The sequence below is a fragment of the Erythrolamprus reginae genome, chromosome 2 (genome assembly GCF_031021105.1).
Source record: "Erythrolamprus reginae isolate rEryReg1 chromosome 2, rEryReg1.hap1, whole genome shotgun sequence".
In the NCBI taxonomy this organism is placed as follows: domain Eukaryota; kingdom Metazoa; phylum Chordata; class Lepidosauria; order Squamata; family Dipsadidae; genus Erythrolamprus; species Erythrolamprus reginae.
In genome coordinates this window covers 332,223,388-332,241,764 of record NC_091951.1, presented here as the reverse complement: position 1 = coordinate 332,241,764, position 18,377 = coordinate 332,223,388, and the positions used below count along the sequence as shown (strand labels likewise).

The 18,377-nt window shown below is 36.6% G+C and overlaps 1 protein-coding gene and 1 long non-coding RNA gene across 3 annotated transcripts in view; one reads left to right on the top strand and one right to left on the bottom strand.

Moving 5' to 3' along the window:
* Window positions 1-282: 282 nt before the first annotated feature.
* On the bottom strand, window positions 283-7,024 carry LOC139162740 (uncharacterized). Its single transcript, XR_011558373.1, has 3 exons — window positions 6,362-7,024; window positions 5,233-5,304; window positions 283-1,911 (listed from the first exon to the last, which is right to left on the bottom strand). It is a non-coding gene; the product is annotated as an uncharacterized lncRNA (long non-coding RNA).
* LOC139162739 (nipped-B-like protein) overlaps window positions 6,582-18,377 on the top strand; it is a 75,394-nt gene continuing 63,598 nt past the window's right edge. For both annotated transcript variants that reach the window (XR_011558372.1, XM_070743436.1), the window contains exon 1: window positions 6,582-7,487. The gene's annotated coding sequence lies outside the window, so the exon portion shown is untranslated. The remainder of the gene's footprint in view (window positions 7,488-18,377) is intronic.

Genomic DNA, 18,377 nt, shown 5'->3' with positions numbered 1-18,377 from the left:
ATTAGAAGTTGTGTCAGAGGTAAGTCTTAGTGATATTTTTAATAAACCCTGTTGAATATTTGGAGTGTATCAAACATATTAAATTGTTTTGGTGATAATGAAGTAAAACGTTCTTCCTGCCTATAGGAAAAGTAGAGTTTTTCCAGCAGTTCCTAGTTATTTTCTTCACAGTCATGGGAAAAAGGACAAAGTTTTAATTTTAAAGGTTCCATTCTTGAGGCATTTTCACTTGTTTGATAAATATGACTGGGGAATAAGTGTATTTTGATGGGTAATAATAACCACAATAAAGAATATTTATTTATTTGATGTCTCAGGGATGTAATCGGTTTGAGAGATGGCAACAACCCCCTTTATTTCTCATTAATTGATAGTCACATTTTTAAATTTTAAATCAATTCTCAAAATTATGTAGCCGCTGTCTCACACAATCTCTGGATAGTGTACAAGAAAATAACCTGTGAAAACAATCATGAAACCTCATTTAGAAATCATTTAGACACAACTAAGGGTGAGAGGATAGTCTCATTTGGTTTCGTCTTATTGTAATCACTAGAGTGACATATATCCTTTATTAGAAAGGACAGACCTATATTTCAGAGAGCTGTAATTCAGATTTAATTATTTGTTTTCTTGGGTTTGCCTTTGGATTTTGCTTTGTAAAACAAAATTACAGCAAAAATGTAAACAATTAAGTCCCCCCCCCTATGAACGTCTTTCAGATTTGCCTCTTTTTTGAGTTTGTCCTTTATTTTTATCCAGGAAAATAGTAGTTACATAACCCCCCTCCCAAACCAATGTTGCAGGACAGCCACATTTGTGTGACCCTGGTCAAATTAAATATGGATTAATTTAATAAAATTTGGCTAAGGAAACAAAGGCTAAAGGTAATGTGTGAAACAGGCCAGTGCAATGTTATGAAAATCTACCCTAAAGGAAGCCCCTGAGCTTAAAGGCAATGTGCAGAATTACATGTAAGCAGGGAAAGTATTTCTGCCATTTTTTTTTTTTCTAAATAGAAAATAAGAATACATTCCCACAAAGATAGATTTAGTTAATTAAATATTTGGGAACTTGTATCTGAGTATGTAGGTATAAAGAACAGAAGCATTATCTTACTTGGATTTTATTAATATGGGTTGGCAATAAAATGTATGAAAACAGTTCCTATCAATTTAAATTAACTATTAAAAGGTAACTACTATGTTTCCCTGAAATAAGACCATGTCTTATATTTTTTTGAACTTTGAAATAAGCACTTAGCCTTATTGCCATGCACTCAAAAGCCTGATTGGGCTTATCAGGGTCACTCAAGCTCAAGGGCTCTCTCCCAACTAAATATAAATGGAACATAATTAATATCAGACTTATTTTTATATTGGAAAGATAATATCTGATATTTCTAGTTCAAATTGCTAAGTCCAACTGTTCTTGTTAAGGATTCTATTAGTCCAGAACGTAGCCGTTATATATCAGATACACCCATCTTAGTACAGCACTCCACAAGCTGCAGTGGCTTCCGATCAGTCTCCGGATGCAATTTAAGGTGTTGGTTATTACCTATAAAGGTCTACATGGCTTAGGACCAGATTATTTACGGGACCGTCTGCTGCCTCACATGTCCCAGCTTCTGATTAGATCTCACAGAGTTGGCCTTCTACGAGTCCCGTCAGCCAAGCAATGCTGGCTAGCGGGATCATGGGGAAGGGCCTTCTCAGTTGCGGCTCGTCCTCTGGAAGCAACTCTCCCACAGAGATTCACACTGCCCCCACCCTCTTTGCCTTGAAAACACACTTGTGCAGGCAGGCCTGAGGCCGTTGAGTGATAGCATTCTGCTTCGGCCAGTAGTATGAATGAGTGATGATTGTATGCTTGTTTTATATTGGTTTTATCCATTAGGAGAGGGGTGGCCTACAAATTTGAAAAATAAAATAAATAAATAAATTAGTGAAATTGGTCAATCTAGATTTATCAACTTTTAATCAATTGTTACATTATAAATTATTTGACTGGAAATTCCTATTAAATTATTATTTTTTCAACAGGTAAAAAGAAACAAATGTCTTAAAATATATTGTTATGAATGAATAATAACAAAAAATGAAAATAAGTAGGAACAAATGGTCATGGATTTTTAAAAATCAATTCTTTATTGTTGATACTACTGTCTGAAATAGGTTGGGATACACTGTTTTTTGAAAAAGAATAAAGGATCACACATTCAGAAACAGAGGATTTAGTAAGAAAGGAAAGAAGGCACGGTAAGAAAATATTAATGTCTATAAATATGGATTTATTTACTTGATTCATTTATTTCTAGCCTACTCTTTATCCTGAGGATCTTGTGGTAAGGATTGCAATTTACTTAATGAATAAAGAGAATTTTGCATACTATTGTAAAATACCTCTTGAAAGTAATTTTGAAAACATTATATCTAAGATTCATGGTACTATTCTATAAGGTCTTGAGTATTACATTGCCCAACTTGTATCTATACTTTTAGACTGTGAGTGCTATAATATCCAGAATATATTGATAAACATATTTTGAGGCTTACCCAATTGTTCTGAGTTTTAGAATGAAGTTATAATGAATTAATTCTTCCAAAAAAGAGTCCCCAAAACAAATCAGAGGATTTACTATTTTTTTCAACTTTCTATATTTATCCTAGTTTGAATATTTACATGTATATGAAACATGTACACATTTCATGTGTAAGGTATTTAGAATCTGTCATTTTAAAAAGTGAGAGTATAATTTAGACATGTTTAATTACCAATGTTTTGTCTGATTGATATTTATTTCACAAACTTCTTTTAACACTATATTAGGTCTTCCAAAACTGATTTAGCCTATTTCATTTTTTGAGAAACCTGTAAAGATTTCAATAGAGATAAGAAAATAATAGTAAAGTCCACTTGAAAAACTGTAACATTAAAATTGATCAAATATTGGGGCCACACATATAGTATTAATTTCTAAAGAAAACTTTCAGTGAAAATTTGCATAGTTAGATATGGTATAGAAAAAAGTGAGGTTAAATAGTGGTGAATAAGTTTTTGGGACCTAAGAAGTCATTAACATATTTTGGACAGATACATACCAACAGCTCATAAAGTTTTTGATTAACTATTTACTGATTTTACTAATGGCATCATTAGTAAAAGGATTCATTTGGGTTGCCCACTCCCTCGATCTTTACTGCCACATGCTTGGCTTCAACTATCATCCCTGCTGAGTTTTCCAGGCCTTTTCTTTCCCTATCTTCCCTTAACCATCCCTTAAGCACATCATACATGAAGGTGGTTCTCAACTTACCACAATTAAACCCCAAATCTGTTGCTAAGTGAGATAGTTGTTAAGTGAGTTTTGTCCCATTTTATGATCATTGTTTTCACAGTTGTTAAGCTTATCACTGCAGTTGTTATGTTAGATAATCTTCCCGGAACATGCATGTGAAATGGGGAGCTGCTCTGCCCGTGTCCAGTGCTCTGCACACATGAATACCAGCTGACTGGTGTGCCAGAACCTGGAAGAGTAATGGTTGATGGCTCGCATGTCCAGAGAGATGGCTCTGTGTGCTACCTCTGGCACGCGGGCCATAGGTTTGCCATCACTGCTCTATATAGATAACTTCAAGGATAACAAAAGAAGGACAGAGAAATTACTGGAACCCAAGATGGCCTGGCTATATATGCTACACTTGAAACCAATTATACAGGAGCTTCCTATCCTTACCTTCCAATAGCTGCTGATGTCCTTGACTTTTTACCCAGCATCCTATTGAAATATATATGGGACTCACATGTTTATTCAATTTTGTCTCAGATGACTTTATAAAGAAATCTACAGTCCTAAGAATTTTAAACATAACTACCATTTTACAACCTACTTTCCATGTAGCAATTTGTAAAATCAAAATCTTTTTGACTACAAAATCATAAATTTAAAATATATATTACAAAACAATATTAACTGATGCCATCAGCTGATGTTAAGATTAACTTTTGATTGTGTAGATTTTGTCTAAACATAGTAAAGCCGTATAGATAGCAAATATGCATATTTGCTATATTTACATCATAGTAAAGACATATAGATTGCAAATATGACATATGTAAAAATTCCTTACTATGACAGAACTCTTAATTATTTTGAGAGACTTGGACAAGAAGCTATAGTATGAGCTGATTTTGAGGAAAACAAAATGTTCAGAAGATTAGTCATCCAGAGTCCTTTGGGAGTTGGGTGACATATAAATTAAATTAATAATAATAATAACAACAACAACAATAATAATAATAATAAATAATTAAGACTGGATGCTGTCCTGCTGAATAAATCTGCTTAACTCGTAAACATTTAAATGCTAAGAAATATATTGTAAGTATTACATGCAAAATATGACAGCTGGAATCAAAACTAGAGGCAAAACACTAGCAATCTGAGATATGAAAATGATACCTTCTTGTTAACTGAAAGTACAAAATGAAAGAAAAATGGAAAGTGAAAATCAGTATTAATGTATGAAGAGGACACATAATGCCATCTTGCATATTTGGTGAATGTTACAAGTGACTATACAGAAGTTAAAGTGCTAGAAAAGTCCTTGTGCTCAGATACAGATAAAATGGACATTATGATGGAAAAACAAGATTATTTATTCTGCTGAAGAAAGCAGTGACAAACTTAAACAAGATCCCAAAGTAAAAAGGACATTTCAGTAATAGTAAAATACTTAAAGCAATAACAGTTTTCAATGGTAATAACTCTTTCTGGACAAGGAAGAGTGAAAGAATTAAGATAAGACCCTTGAATTATGGATTTGGAGATGATTATATATTAGAAGGACTAATTATCAAATCCTGGTTGAAAAATTGACTGCTCCTTAAAGCAATAATTGGGAATGTAATTTCCGTATATGAAAAAAAATAAAAATATGTTTGGCAAGACTAAGAAAGTAGAAGACGATAGATAACAAAGGATGGATAAGAACAAGATCAGGAGAATATGTGTAGAGCTTGGAAGACTTGATAAGCATTTGAAAAAAAGCTGCCAGGGATTGAGATTAATTTAATGGCACCCAATGACTAAATGATTAGCGAGCCAGTTTGGTTTGGTAGTTAAGGCATCAGTCTATAAACACAAGACTGTGATTTTTGGTCTTGCTATATTCATAAAACACCAGCTGAATGACTTTGGTCCAGTCATTCACTCTCAGGCCAACTCACCTCAGATGGTTGCTGTTGTTAGAAAAATAGGAGTAGGACGGAGTATTAAGTATGTTCGCCATCTTGAGTTATCTATAAAAATAATAAATGCAGGATAAAAAAACTGAAATTAACTCATTTTGGATTTAATATAAATTAAATCCCACTGGAGATAATGGAATAAACCAGAAGCAACTATCACCTCCATTTTCTATGACAAAGCTTATACTGTAAAAAAATATATCTTACTTTATTAATTCAGATTTATTTGTAAATAATTGTTTAATAATGGCAGCCATCTTTATGGTTGGGCTATTAATTTTGGAATAAATCTATGCTTCTTGATTGATAAGGATTTATTATCAAGAAAGTGTACAAAAAACATTAAAAGTACAATAGTGGATATATATTTAAGAATAGTTTTCTTATATGCAGTTAATTTAATTAGAAATCTGAGCAAATCTATTGTCAGTCTGTTCCCGATTAAAGATCAGATTGGATTAAAAAAAACCTAGGGATTTAAACATTGAGGAAAATTGATGCAAGTGAAATTGTGTTTGAAAATTAGCAATGCTGTTCTTCCATTTTTACTATGGAGTATAATATTCTAGATTTCTTACCTTTCAAAATAAAACATCAGGCTGCGCTACACCATAATAAAAGCCAAAACACTGAAACAGAAGCCATTTAAACTGAAATTATACTTCCTTTCAATTCATTGCTCACAAAATTTACATGAATACAAACTAGCTTTACAGATTGTCACTCTCTTCTCCAAAACCTGATGTGTCTATTTGTCAGAAATCAACAAAAAAACCATTATCTAAAGAAGAATCGTTTCACTTCACCTTACCCTAAAAAAAGAAGGTTGGGGCAAAAAGCACCTCCATTCTAAAATTCAGAATGCAACAGAAGCTTCACGTCCGTCGGAACCAGAATCAGGTAAAACGTTGTGTGGAGAAAAGCAAGGTATAAGGGCGAATAACCTTTCAGCCTCCCAGATGTGAGAACCCGATGAACAGACTTTCCCAAGAACGATAAATATTTTTACAAGAACATCTCTGTACGATAAGTGTTTTTTACAAGAAAAATCTCTTTCTAAGATAAGTATTTTTAAAAGACATTTTTAAAAAATCTTCGATTCTCTTACATGACACCAAGAGTTTACAAAGAAGGATCTTTCCAAAATTATCTCGGCCACCTTACTCATGTTGACAGTTCGCAGGAATTCTCTTCTTCCGCGGGTCCGACTTTTATCTTTGCGCTCCGGCTTCCCTCCGGCACTTCGGAAAGAGAGAGGCAGGGAAGAAAAAAAGAAAGAGAAACTGCGAGGAAGGAGGAAGCCAGGGGGGCACCGCGTTCCCACACGCGACGCACGGCGGCCATCAGCTGTCGAGAGCAGGCAGCGAACTCCAGAGGCGGCCCAGCTGTTCTCCGCGCAGGGCTTTCTCGGGAGGCAGGAGCCAAGCCAGCGAAGCCCACGGCCGCAGCAAGCGAGAGAGCGAGCGAGAAGGGGGAGCTTGTTGGTGTTTGGCGCCGGTGGAGGGAGTCATTCCTCCGACTGCACTTCCGGTCGGCATTTTGTTCTGAGAGGGGAGCGAGAGCGACACATTCAACGCAGCCTCTTATTATTTTTTTTCTTCCCTCCCTCTTCCTTTTCCTCCCTCCCCGGTACCGACTCACCGTAGCCCAAGCGATCCCCTCCCTGCCCCGCCCCGACCGCGTCCACAGCAGGAGAGGCGGAGGCGGTGACGGCGGCGGAAGAAGAGAAGGAATAAGCCGCGGCCGAGGAGATTCCCCCTCCCCTCCGCCCGCTCCTTCCCTCCCCTCCCCTCCCGGGGTTGGTCGCTCGGTGGGTGCGTGAGGTGTTTATCGAATCCGGTTCGGCCCGGCCTGTGTGGATGTTGGGGTGAATCAAGCTCGCTGGGAGGACGACGGCAAGGAGGAGAAGGAAGAAGAAAAATAAAAAGAGGAGGAGGAAGAAGAAGAAGAGGAGGAGGAAGAAGAAGACGGTGGCGGCGACTTCAGGGATTCGCTTCGGCCGCTCTCCTCCCCTCCTCGGCTCTACATGTTCGCTGCACTGAGGAGGAGACGGAAGAGGAGCCAGCCCCCCTCCCGGCCCGGATTATTGTTGTTATATTATCTCCCCTCCTCCTCCTCCCGTTCCGCGGCGGCCCAGTGGCGGATCCTCTGAGGAGGGAGGGGGGCGGATTTTTTTTCCCTTCCTCCCCCCCACCGCTTGGTTTTCGATTGGATTCGGACGACGCTTAGCTGAGGTAAAAGCCCCCGCTCGCGCTTTTCCGTCTCCGGGTTTCTTCTATTCGCTTCAAGATAAGCAGCGAGTTGGGCCTTCTTTCAGGCCAGGCGGCCCAGTCTGGAAGCAGAGCGGGGATTAGCCTTTTCGGCCGGTGTGGGAGAAAAGAGGGGGGGTGAATAATGAGTGGCAGCCAGGGGTGTTTCACGTTTCTCTCCGCCTCCTCCTCTTGGGGTTTGGCGGATGAGAGTGGTTTCTGCCGAGCTGCTGGCGATGCCTAGGCCCGGAGGAGGGCGCAGGCCCAGCGGCCAGTGCTTTTACTCCAGCTCGGGGATGAGAGAGGCGAAATGGTTTCACTGTGACAGGCCTCGGCGCCCGAGAGCAAAAGTGGGAGGAGGAAACAATACAGTTAAACAGCGACTGGGCACCGAACCTGTGCCATATTTACAACTTCGTGGGGGAGGGGGGGGGGAAGAGTGCGGAAAGGAAAGAGACGAACATAATAGTCCTAGTCAGAGAGACGGGCGCCTGTTTGTTTTCCGTCTGCAACAGTTGCATCTTTTATTTGTCTTAGTTTAAGATTTGTAGTTGGATAGGTACGGTTAATATTGTGTACATCCCCTCAAATGCATTGTAAAACTAGTTCCTACTGAATAATTTGCAGAACAAACATATCCAGTTCACTGGGAGTCTATGGGTTGCCTAGTATCATTTATGTCATACTTTCTAGATACACACTGAACAGCTATTTTGGTCCTTTAAGAGGAAAGAGTTGTTTGTAAGAACAGGTATCCTCTTTGAAAAAGGGTTATCGATATAGCTACTTGACGTTTTAAAGGTCAGACCACTGAAATCATGCTGTAGTAATTGAGCCTGCCGTTTTATTTATGTTTATATGAGAATATGTTTTATTGAAGACAGTGATGCATACCTCTGAATAACCTGATTATTATTGGGTTGAAAAATATTCTTACTTTCAAATGTGTCTTTTTTGTAACTTTTAATCAGATACCTGAAAGTTAATAATTTTATAATACTGGCAAATGAAGAATGGTTTTAGTAAAATCATTAGGATATTTGAGAAATCAGTAATTTTTTTCAGTGTAATTCTAATTTCTCTATATGAGAAATCTATATTTATTTGATTTAGATATATGAGGAATGTGATATGCAGCTGGTCTGATAGCTATTTTAAAAACCAATTTAAATCCTAGGATGGGTAAGACAAAGTGACATTTAATTGTGCTCATTAAATTGTAGATGTTCTAATTTTGGGGGAAGTTAGTCTTACTTTAATATTTCTCATTAAAGTAACTTTTGTTAAGAAACTACAATTGTGCTTTATGGCTTGATACATGTTTAAAAGGATGAAGTTAATATAGCTGTCACATAGGAGGCGTGTTTTTAATGCTGTAAATCCATGTAGTAGTCAGCAGTGTGTCCGTGATTTGTATTGGTCAGGCAGCAGTTTGAATTTTAAAAAGCCTGAAGATCCTGCTGAGCCCCAAACCCGGCCTCTCTCCCTCCCTCCCTCCCTGTAATCTGCCATTCCTGTCTTTGTGCTGCCTGGGCCTGTTAAACACTGTTTGCAATAGGGCCTCGGGCCTATATGCATGGGAGAGAAACCATTTTCAGTCTGAAAAAGTAGCTTTTTATTTTTGAACTTTATTATTTCAAGCATGAGCTACAAGTTGCTTTAAAATGCTTCTGTGCGTGAGAGGTTCAGTCTGTCTCTATGTGCTTAACTATTTAATTTAAAGTCTGTGATAGGTCTAATTTAAGAAAATGGGGGACTGTCCAGAAAATAATCAAATACAGTATTATTCATAATCAGAAAGTAATGTGATAAATCCTCTGTTGTTATATTAAATATGTGGGATTTTGGTTAAGTTGAAATGAAGTTTATTCTCATATCTTGTGTCTTCAGTAAATTACTTTAAAATTTGCTCTTGAATCAGTTTTCTTATAGGTGTATGAGTTTTTTACTGTTCCTTTGTACTTCATTTAAATGTTTCATGTACTGTATTTGATAATATCCTTACCATATACTGTGTATTAAAAAAATCAGTACATTCAGTTTGTTTCAATTTGTTTCAAAGTGTTTCTAAGATGCCTGAACCATTATTTTGATAATTCCTTGACATATTTCAATGTGTATAATAAGAAACTATGGTGCCAAAACTGTTGCTTTCAAGTAGTTTAGAGAAAACTGTTAGCAAATTTCTTAAAATATAAAATAGAATGTGCTAGTCTAATATTAAAAGTGTTTACAATTTTTATTAGGTTATAAGGTAAGATACAAAATACAAAAGTAAATAAGAAGATGGGGGAGGGAGAAAAGTGAGGGGAAACTGGGAAAAAGAAAAAAAAATTGACTTCGAACTCCCTCTGTTGCAGTGAAAAAAGCATTTAACATGAAACCTCAACTTTTTTCCCCATAATATGAAGTAGCCATTTCTATAAAAACACAGCTATTGTAGTCTAATATTTGATTAGAATGCCTTAGTTAAGGCAATTTTTCTATAATTTCCGAGTATAAAATTATGCACTTTCAATTATTTGAGTTCTTACATGGCATTTTAAAAATAGGTGAATGGTGTATTGATATACAATAAATATTTATTACAATTTCATAATTCCAGTTATAGTAATTTTAAAATAATACATTGTCTTCCATTGAAAAAATGATAATGAGAGTTATTTTAAATAAATTATTGTGTCAGAGTTTGTTTTGTAAACATTTGAAATAATTTCAGAAACAAAAGCATTTAAAAATTAAGTAAAACTTGAGAATGTCTCAAGTGTAACTGTTTTACATGTATATTCAACACAGCCATTTTTCACTAAAATTTTAGAAGCTACTCAAACATTATTCTAGACATTCATTCTAAATTATTCTAGACATTCATTCTTAGAGGATCTGCAAAAGGTGGCATTAGGACTACAAACTTTTGCAATTGTTTATTGTGTGTGTGTATGTATACACATACACACACACACACACACAAACATGCAGAAGTTGTTTGCTCTTTAAAATATGTCAAAGAGCATTTGTAGGGCATGTCAATTTACTGAGAATGAAAGAAAATTCTTTACAAATTTTGCAGTGATGGTGAAAAAAGTGTCATTTTATTATGAGAAATCTCTATATTATCACTTTATAATATGTCTTAATGTTTCCATAAGATCAAGAAAATTAATAAAAATGAACAATATTCAGTTTAGGAACTCTAAACTATGACTTGTGAAGAATGTGATAAAGATTCATGCATATTTAAAATTGTTTTGCTTTTGACTACATAAATTCATTGCTTTATGAAAACAAATCTGATTTCTAACAGTGTAATTTGCTTTCATATATTCCAAGCAGGACTGGAATGCTCTGTTTGTAGGACATTTTGTATCTATGTGTCTATAAACATACAAACACAAACTCAGTAGTATGGCAAGCTATATTTGGTCCTGCAGATATTTGTTCAATTGTACCAAAGACTTGTTTAAAAATGGTAATGATTAAATTTTGCTTGGCTTTATTAAAGTTTTGTTACTAAAGTTTAAGAAGAAGAATTTAATAAAACATTTTATCATATTTAAATATATCAGATTTTCAGTTGTGTGTGTTTTTAAAGATGTAAATAAAATTGAAAATGTTATTTAAAAATAACAATTGCAATAACAAAATTGCTTGATTATCTCTCATAATTCACACCTGCTTTTCAGTTTTTATTTTAAACCTTTTAAATGTACCTTTTAAGAACAATCAGCTCCTGTCTTTGAGTTTCTTTTGCAAAAATCACTTGCTGAACAGTAAGTTTTGCCAAGATACCTTTGTTAGGAAACCAAAGAAGTTAGTTTCAAATGTTGATGACCTGTTTAAAATAGGGAATAGTTATATATGCTAGGATATAATACACTATATTTCTCATAACAATACAATACTTACTCTATATTTTTATACTGTACTAGAGGAGTCAAATAAGTCTCAGCCAAGTTAAAAATAATTGAGGCCATCTCTTGTATGAATTATAATTAACACTGTACACCAATTTGCATATTAGATCATTCGGTGAAAATATTTGCAAAAACTTCTCGGATAATCTGTACCTTACCAACTTAACCAGAACTGAGATAAGGTCCTGGCTTACTATGTTTAAATTTTATTTAAAACATTTTTTTACCTACAGGGATAGAAATTAAAGATAAATTATGGCTTCTCTCCTGGAATATTCTGACTTTGAATGCTGAGCAGGGTGGAGCTCTGTTCAAAGAATCTTAAATTCAAAATCCCAGATTGAACATAGCAAAATGCTTGCATATGCTGAGTTAGGAAATTGATAGAACCTTCTCAATTTACTTAGGTCTTTGATTATCTTTATGTACTTATTGTTAATATAAGTGTCATGGTGGCACAGTGGTCAGAATGCAGTATTGCAGGCTAACTCTGCCCATAGCCTGGTGGAGTTTGATCCTGACCGTTTTTTAGTTGATTCAGCCTTTCATCGTTCCAAAATCGGTAAAATGAAGACCCAGATTGTTGGGGAAAATGTGTGACACTGCAAATTATGCTGTAAAGCACTGAGGAGTGGTATAAGTCTTAAGTGCTGTTGCTATTATGCCAGGATACTGTAATTTTTTATTCTCAGCAAATTCTTGAGGTCTGCTTTAAGAATATAGTACTCACCTGAGAAGATTTTTGATTGTGATGATATAATAAATGACTCATTGGCCAATGTCCTATTATATTATATTTTGTTATAATGAGTGGTCTTGATTAAGTTTATATACTGTATTTTTCGGAGTATAAGATGCCCTTTTTTCCTCCCTAAAAGAAGCTGACAATTGGTGCGTCTTATACTCTGAATGTAGCTTCCCTCCCCCAGCCCTAACCAGGTGCTAACGATGTTCCCAGCTGTTGCCTGCTTGCAAGCTCTTTCATTGTTATCTCTGGGAAGAATGTTTTCCAAGCCCTAAGTCTTTGCAGGGTTTTTCCCATTGCTCTACTTGTTCCAAATGTTTGTTGTGCTAATAATGTGCTAATAATGTTCCCAGCTCTTATGGCTTGCAAGTTCTTTCATTGTTACTCTCTCCTAATAAAGTTTTTTAAAGCCCTAACCAGGGAATAAAATAATGTGCTGAAGCTGACCACACTAAGGACCTAGCCAGATGAATACCTGGTAAACAGATTCTTTTCCCTATTTTCCTCCCCAAAAACTAAGGTGTGTCTTATACTCTGGTGTGTCTTATACTCCGAAAAATACGGTATACCACTTTTTGTTCACCCAAGTGCAGGCATAATATTCACTGTAATATAATACCAGGCAGAATTCAACAATAATTAATGTGTAGGTGAGATTTATTCCATTTTCTTTTGTGTGTGTGTACTGTTCTACGTTGATTTATATAAAGATTGCAAGTTTAAAAGCCTAAATTGACTTGTGGCCTATCTTTTATTGTTGTAGCATTAGTATATTTCTGTTTGCAATTATTGCTACATGTAATAGTGATCATTGAACAGTAAAAAGATTTGATTTGAAATTATTTATCAATTTGAAAAGAAAGCTAGCTTTTGAATGGGTTTACTATGAAAATAATACATTTTTTTCTTATAGTTTTTATAAGGAATGCTTTCAATGAAAACTAAAGATGCATTCTTATAAATCCTTAACTTATAAATTTTAGAACTTCTTAGTTCTAGACTAGAGGTTTAGAACTCAATCTAAAAGTTAACTCTGAAATATTATTAAATAATTATCCTCTGTGGGCTGTGGTTGGTTTCACAATCAGCCATCTGTACAGATTGCATTTGGCATTTTTATTTACGTATAAATCTATAGATGTTTTTTGATAGCACCCAAGGTGTCTATTATTCTTGGTGTACTATCTTTGCTTTCTTTTGACATAGTTCTTTTATTTGCAGGTCTTTGTATTTTTGTTATTGTTTTTAGTTGTTTTTCTTCTATTCTGCTGTGGCTATTGCAACACCTACTATTACTATTAAAAATATTGTTCATTGTAGAATCAGCCATGTGTTTGGACTGGATTTGGCATTTTCATTCACCTATTGAGTCCTTCCCAAGGACCTGAGTTAGGCAGATGTGGTTTGTTAAAGGTGCTAAAGGTATCACCATAGGATGTAAATGGCTGCAAGTTACAGTTGATTGATGGTGATTTTACCAATGTTGATTGATTGTGTCCAGGTGGTGCTCAGAATGTTTTGTCCAAGATGCCTATGAAATATACATTGCTCAAAAAAAATAAAGGGAACACTTAAACAACAATATAACTCCAAGTAAATCAAACTTCTGTGAAATCAAACTCTGTCCGCTTAGGAAGCAACACTGATTGACAATCAATTCCACATGCTGTTGTACACATTCAACTTTGTACAAAACAAAGTATAGAATGAGAATATTTCATTCATTCAGATCTAGAATGTGTTATTTCAGTCTTCCCATTATTTTTTTGAGCAGTTATATTACTATCGTTATTATCTTTGCTTGTTTTATTTTGGCCCTAGATGTTCTACTACTTTTTGCAGGTGTTTTGCAAGATAGTTGTAAGTCTAGAGCAGTGATGGCGAACATTTTTAGCATTGAGTGCCAAAAAGATCACGTGGAAATGTCGTGCACACGCTCTCATTGGGCCTACACTCTGGAGAAGCTGAATTTCCGGGTTCTAGCATGCATGAGTGCCTTATGACCATTTGGCCGGCATGCATGCACAGGCTGGTTTTCGGCATGGCTATACAGTGTTCCCTCGATTTTCGCGTGTTCAAACTTCGCGGAACGTCTATACCACGGTTTTTCAAAAATATTAATTAAAAAATACTTCGCTGTTTTTTCCCCCTGTATCATGGTTTTTCCCGCCCGATGATGTCATATATCATTGCCAAACTTTCGCCTGCCTTTAAAAAACATTTTTTTAAATAAACTTTAATAAATAAACATGGTGAGTAATAATCTAAATGGTTGCTAAGGGAATGGGAAATTGTAATTTAGGGGTTTAAAGTGTTAAGGGAAGGCTTGGGATGCTGTTCATAGCCAAAAATAGTGTATTTACTTCCGCATCTCTACTTCGCGGAAATTCGACTTTCGCGGGCGGTCTCGGAACGTATCCCCCGCGAAAATTGAGGGAACACTGTATTTATTTATTAGATTTGTATGCCGCCCCTCTCCATAGACTACATGTGCGAATGGACTGTGCTCTGGAAAAACTGAACTTCTAGGTTCTGGCGCACATTGCCACTTTGTCATGTTATTGTTTTAATCAGTCAGTCTGATAATATTGAGGTAGACAGCAATCTTGCTGTAGACCCATAGGTGGTCCACTGTTTTTTCAGTATTTGCTGTCGGTTGTCTTCTCAATTCTGGCTTTGTTTCACGTTTTTTTTTTAAAGCTTGGTCATCTGCAGCCAGAATTCGCTCCTTTGTTTGTTTCTTCAGTTTCCTACTCTTAGCCATTGCCAGGTCTTGCTATCTGCTTTATCTGCTTTTTAAAAAGATACCAGTCATGAACATTATTTTATTTTCTGTGTTTTATTTGGTCTGTCTTCTAGACCAGTCTGGTTTCTCCAATACTCAGTAAGTTGTCATGGTATGCTGACTTAATTGTATTTTTTTTCATTGATTGGACAATCATTTGTCCAAAATGATAGTATGTTTCATGCCTGAGTAGGGACTAGAAGACCACTGTAGTCCTTTCTAACTCTGTTATTATCCTTCATATATTCTCCCAATGTCCTTTTTTCTTCAACTGTCAGGTTTTCTTGGCAACATTCCACATCTGCTTAAAGGTAGTCCTTGACTTATAATAGTTCATTTAATGGGCATTTGAAACTACAGTGGCATTGAAAAAAATGACCATTTTTTTCACAAATACAACCATGGTCATCTGATCAAAATTCAGATGCTTAGCAACCAGGGTGGATTTGATTTAAATCAAGTCGATTTAGATCAGGATTTAAATCATGATTTAAATCACTAATCAAAGGCTTGATTTGAATCAACTTGATTTAAATAATTTTTAAACAGCAAATGTCAAATCTGTCCTGGAGCAGCTCCTCCTCTGACCTCCTGTTGACTCACCAATAGTCCCAATGGTGCAGAATATATAGCCTCATGCTACATAACTATTTCGTGCTGAATAAATTAAATTATTAATGTATCTTAAATAGAAAACTATATTTAAATAGATTTTTACTCCAAAAGCATTTTATTAAAATAAATTTGATAAAAATAAAAAATACAATTTGAATTTAAAAAATCAGATTAAAATTTTTAAAAATCTGTTTTTTTTAAAGCACCAATTTTTATCCACCCTATCCTGTTAGCAACTGAGTCATATTTATGATGGTTGCATTGTACAGGCTCATGTGATTATCTTTTGTAACTTCCTGACAAGCAAAGTCAATGGGGAAGCCACAGTCACTTAAGAAACATGTTACTAATCTGACATCTGCAGTGATTCACTTAACAACTGTGGCAAGAAATGGAGCAAACTTAATATCTGTGTCACTTACCAACAAATTTTGGGCTCATTTGTGGTTGTAAGTTGAGGACCACCCTATATTCTGTATATGCATCTTCCATAATTCAGTTTTACAGTTAACCTAGATCTAGGAATAGTTTATTATTTTAAAATTAAGGAAGCGGTAAAAGCATAATGAAGTTGCAGGATATAGTTAACATGCTGTGCTACTTTGTTTCATTCTGGGGCAGCTTCTGTAACAATGGTTGAAATTTTGCTTCTGACACTCAAATTTGAACATACTATGTGTGAAGTTGAAATGTATATTTTATTGTTATGGTCTTTAGTAATCCAAGATAAAGTTTAGATCATCACCCTAGAATAAAATATATTCAATTTTAAAGTAAACATATAGAATATAGTATCCATTACAGTTAAGAAGCTAGCATGGTGATTGTGCAGATTCTGGTGACAAAGTCAGAAACCATTTCTTGGTCTCATAAACAACAAACATGTAAAGCCTAAAAAACTAAAGATTATAAACATGAGATACATCTACCCTAATTGATAGCTGAGGTAATACAGGAATAATAAAAATAAAGTACAAATAAATCGGTGCTCTTACAGTAAAGGTGCCATAATAATCATATGCATCCCATTGATTCTGCTGCTTATGCTTCACAAAAAATGCATGTTCAGTGGTAAGAATAATATATTTTCAACTTAAAATGAATTAGAATACCATATTCTTTGGTGTATAAGACACACTGGTGTATAAGACGCACCTAGATTTTAGAGCAGGAAAACAAGGCAAAAAGTATTCTGAACCAAATGGTGTAATATTATATTGTCTAATAAAATATCAGTGTAGCAGAATACTTTTTACAACCAAGTATACTTTTTAAAACCATGTATACTTTTTACAAACTTCAAACTTGACAGCCACAAGACTTGTGGACTTGAACTCCCAGAACTCCTCCACTAGGCATGCTACCTAGGAATTGGAGTTGAAGTCCACAAGCCTTAAACTTGCCAGGTTTGAAGACCCTTGCACTCCTAATCCCTAACTCAGGAGTCTTCAAATCTGACAAGATTAAGGCTCAGAGATGAAAATCAGGACAAACATCAGCTCAGAGAGTTTAGAAATTTATTTGCTCTCCACCTTGTATCCAATGTTTTTGGGTAGAGTCTAGAGTCTTTATCTACCATGTCTTCCCTTCGAGGAGCAGCAGCACCAGGAATGTCACGTCCACACCCCAGGCCCCCACTGAATCTTTTGAAATGAAAAGCCAGACCAATGGGGTTCACAAGCAAGGGACATTAATGCCCACATTCTTCCTTGGGCTGCCTTTTTGACTGCTAAAGAACGAGTTATTATGATTGTGGAACTGGAAAGGCTGCTTGCCTACACGATGGAATTGTTGAAAAACAAATTAACTGACTACAAGAAGTCTCTAAGGCGGGTGGGAGTACTGTAGTTAACACATCAACTCATATCTCTCTCTCTCTCTCTCTCTCTCTCTCTCTCACACACACACAAATCCCACCTGCTCTGCCTGCAAGAGCTCAGCGCCCTAAAACTATCGAGCACTGTTGGTGCAAGCTATCACAAAGATTCATCTCCCAGCCCCCTGCCATAGCCGCTCTCCTGAACCAAATCCACCACCCAACAACTTGACACTGGCGTCTCCAGGGCCGCGCACAAAGGGGTTGAGCTGATGTAGAATACAGCCGCAGGGGATTCAAGGGAAGAAGAAAAGAAAAAGAAGGGAAAGGGGGCAGAAGGTTTCCCATCCCTCCTAAATCCTTTCACCGTCCCCTTCTCAGCATAGCGGGCCTACGTGAGCCTTACTGGGAAATAAGCGGCTCAGCTTGTGTAACGTGATTTGGCAAACTCTCGGTGAGGCAACATGCTCCTCTGCGACCCACATTTGCTTCGACTTTGAGTAAGTATTCGCATCCCTGCCTTTTGAAACCTGCCTCGTAAAATGAAGAGGGAGGGAGGCTTCAAAAATCTCCCTCCCTCTTCATTTATTCTCCTTCCTTTCTTATTTTTCCTCAACTGAACGGGTTGGGAGCCAGTCTCGGCTTCTTTGCTTCAGATCCACCCCGACGCCGGGTGAAAATGACAGCGGGCGGCGAGGAAGAGGAGCCAGGGAGGAAAGGGGCCAGATGTTGAGATCTCTAGGCTACCTCCTGCTGTTGCTTCTTCCCTCCTCTGCCCGGCTCCTCTTTCTCGGGAATGGGGAAATTGCAGTGAACAGGCCCTGAAGGGGCCTCCCAACAACATGATACTGTTCGCAATTTCCCCCTTCGCGAGAAAGAGGAACCGGGCAGAGGAGGGAAGAAGCAACAGCAGGAGGTAGGCCAGAGATCTTGACATCTGGCCCCTTTTCTCCCCGGCTCCTCTTCCTCGCCGCCCGCTGTCATTTTCATCCGGCGTCGG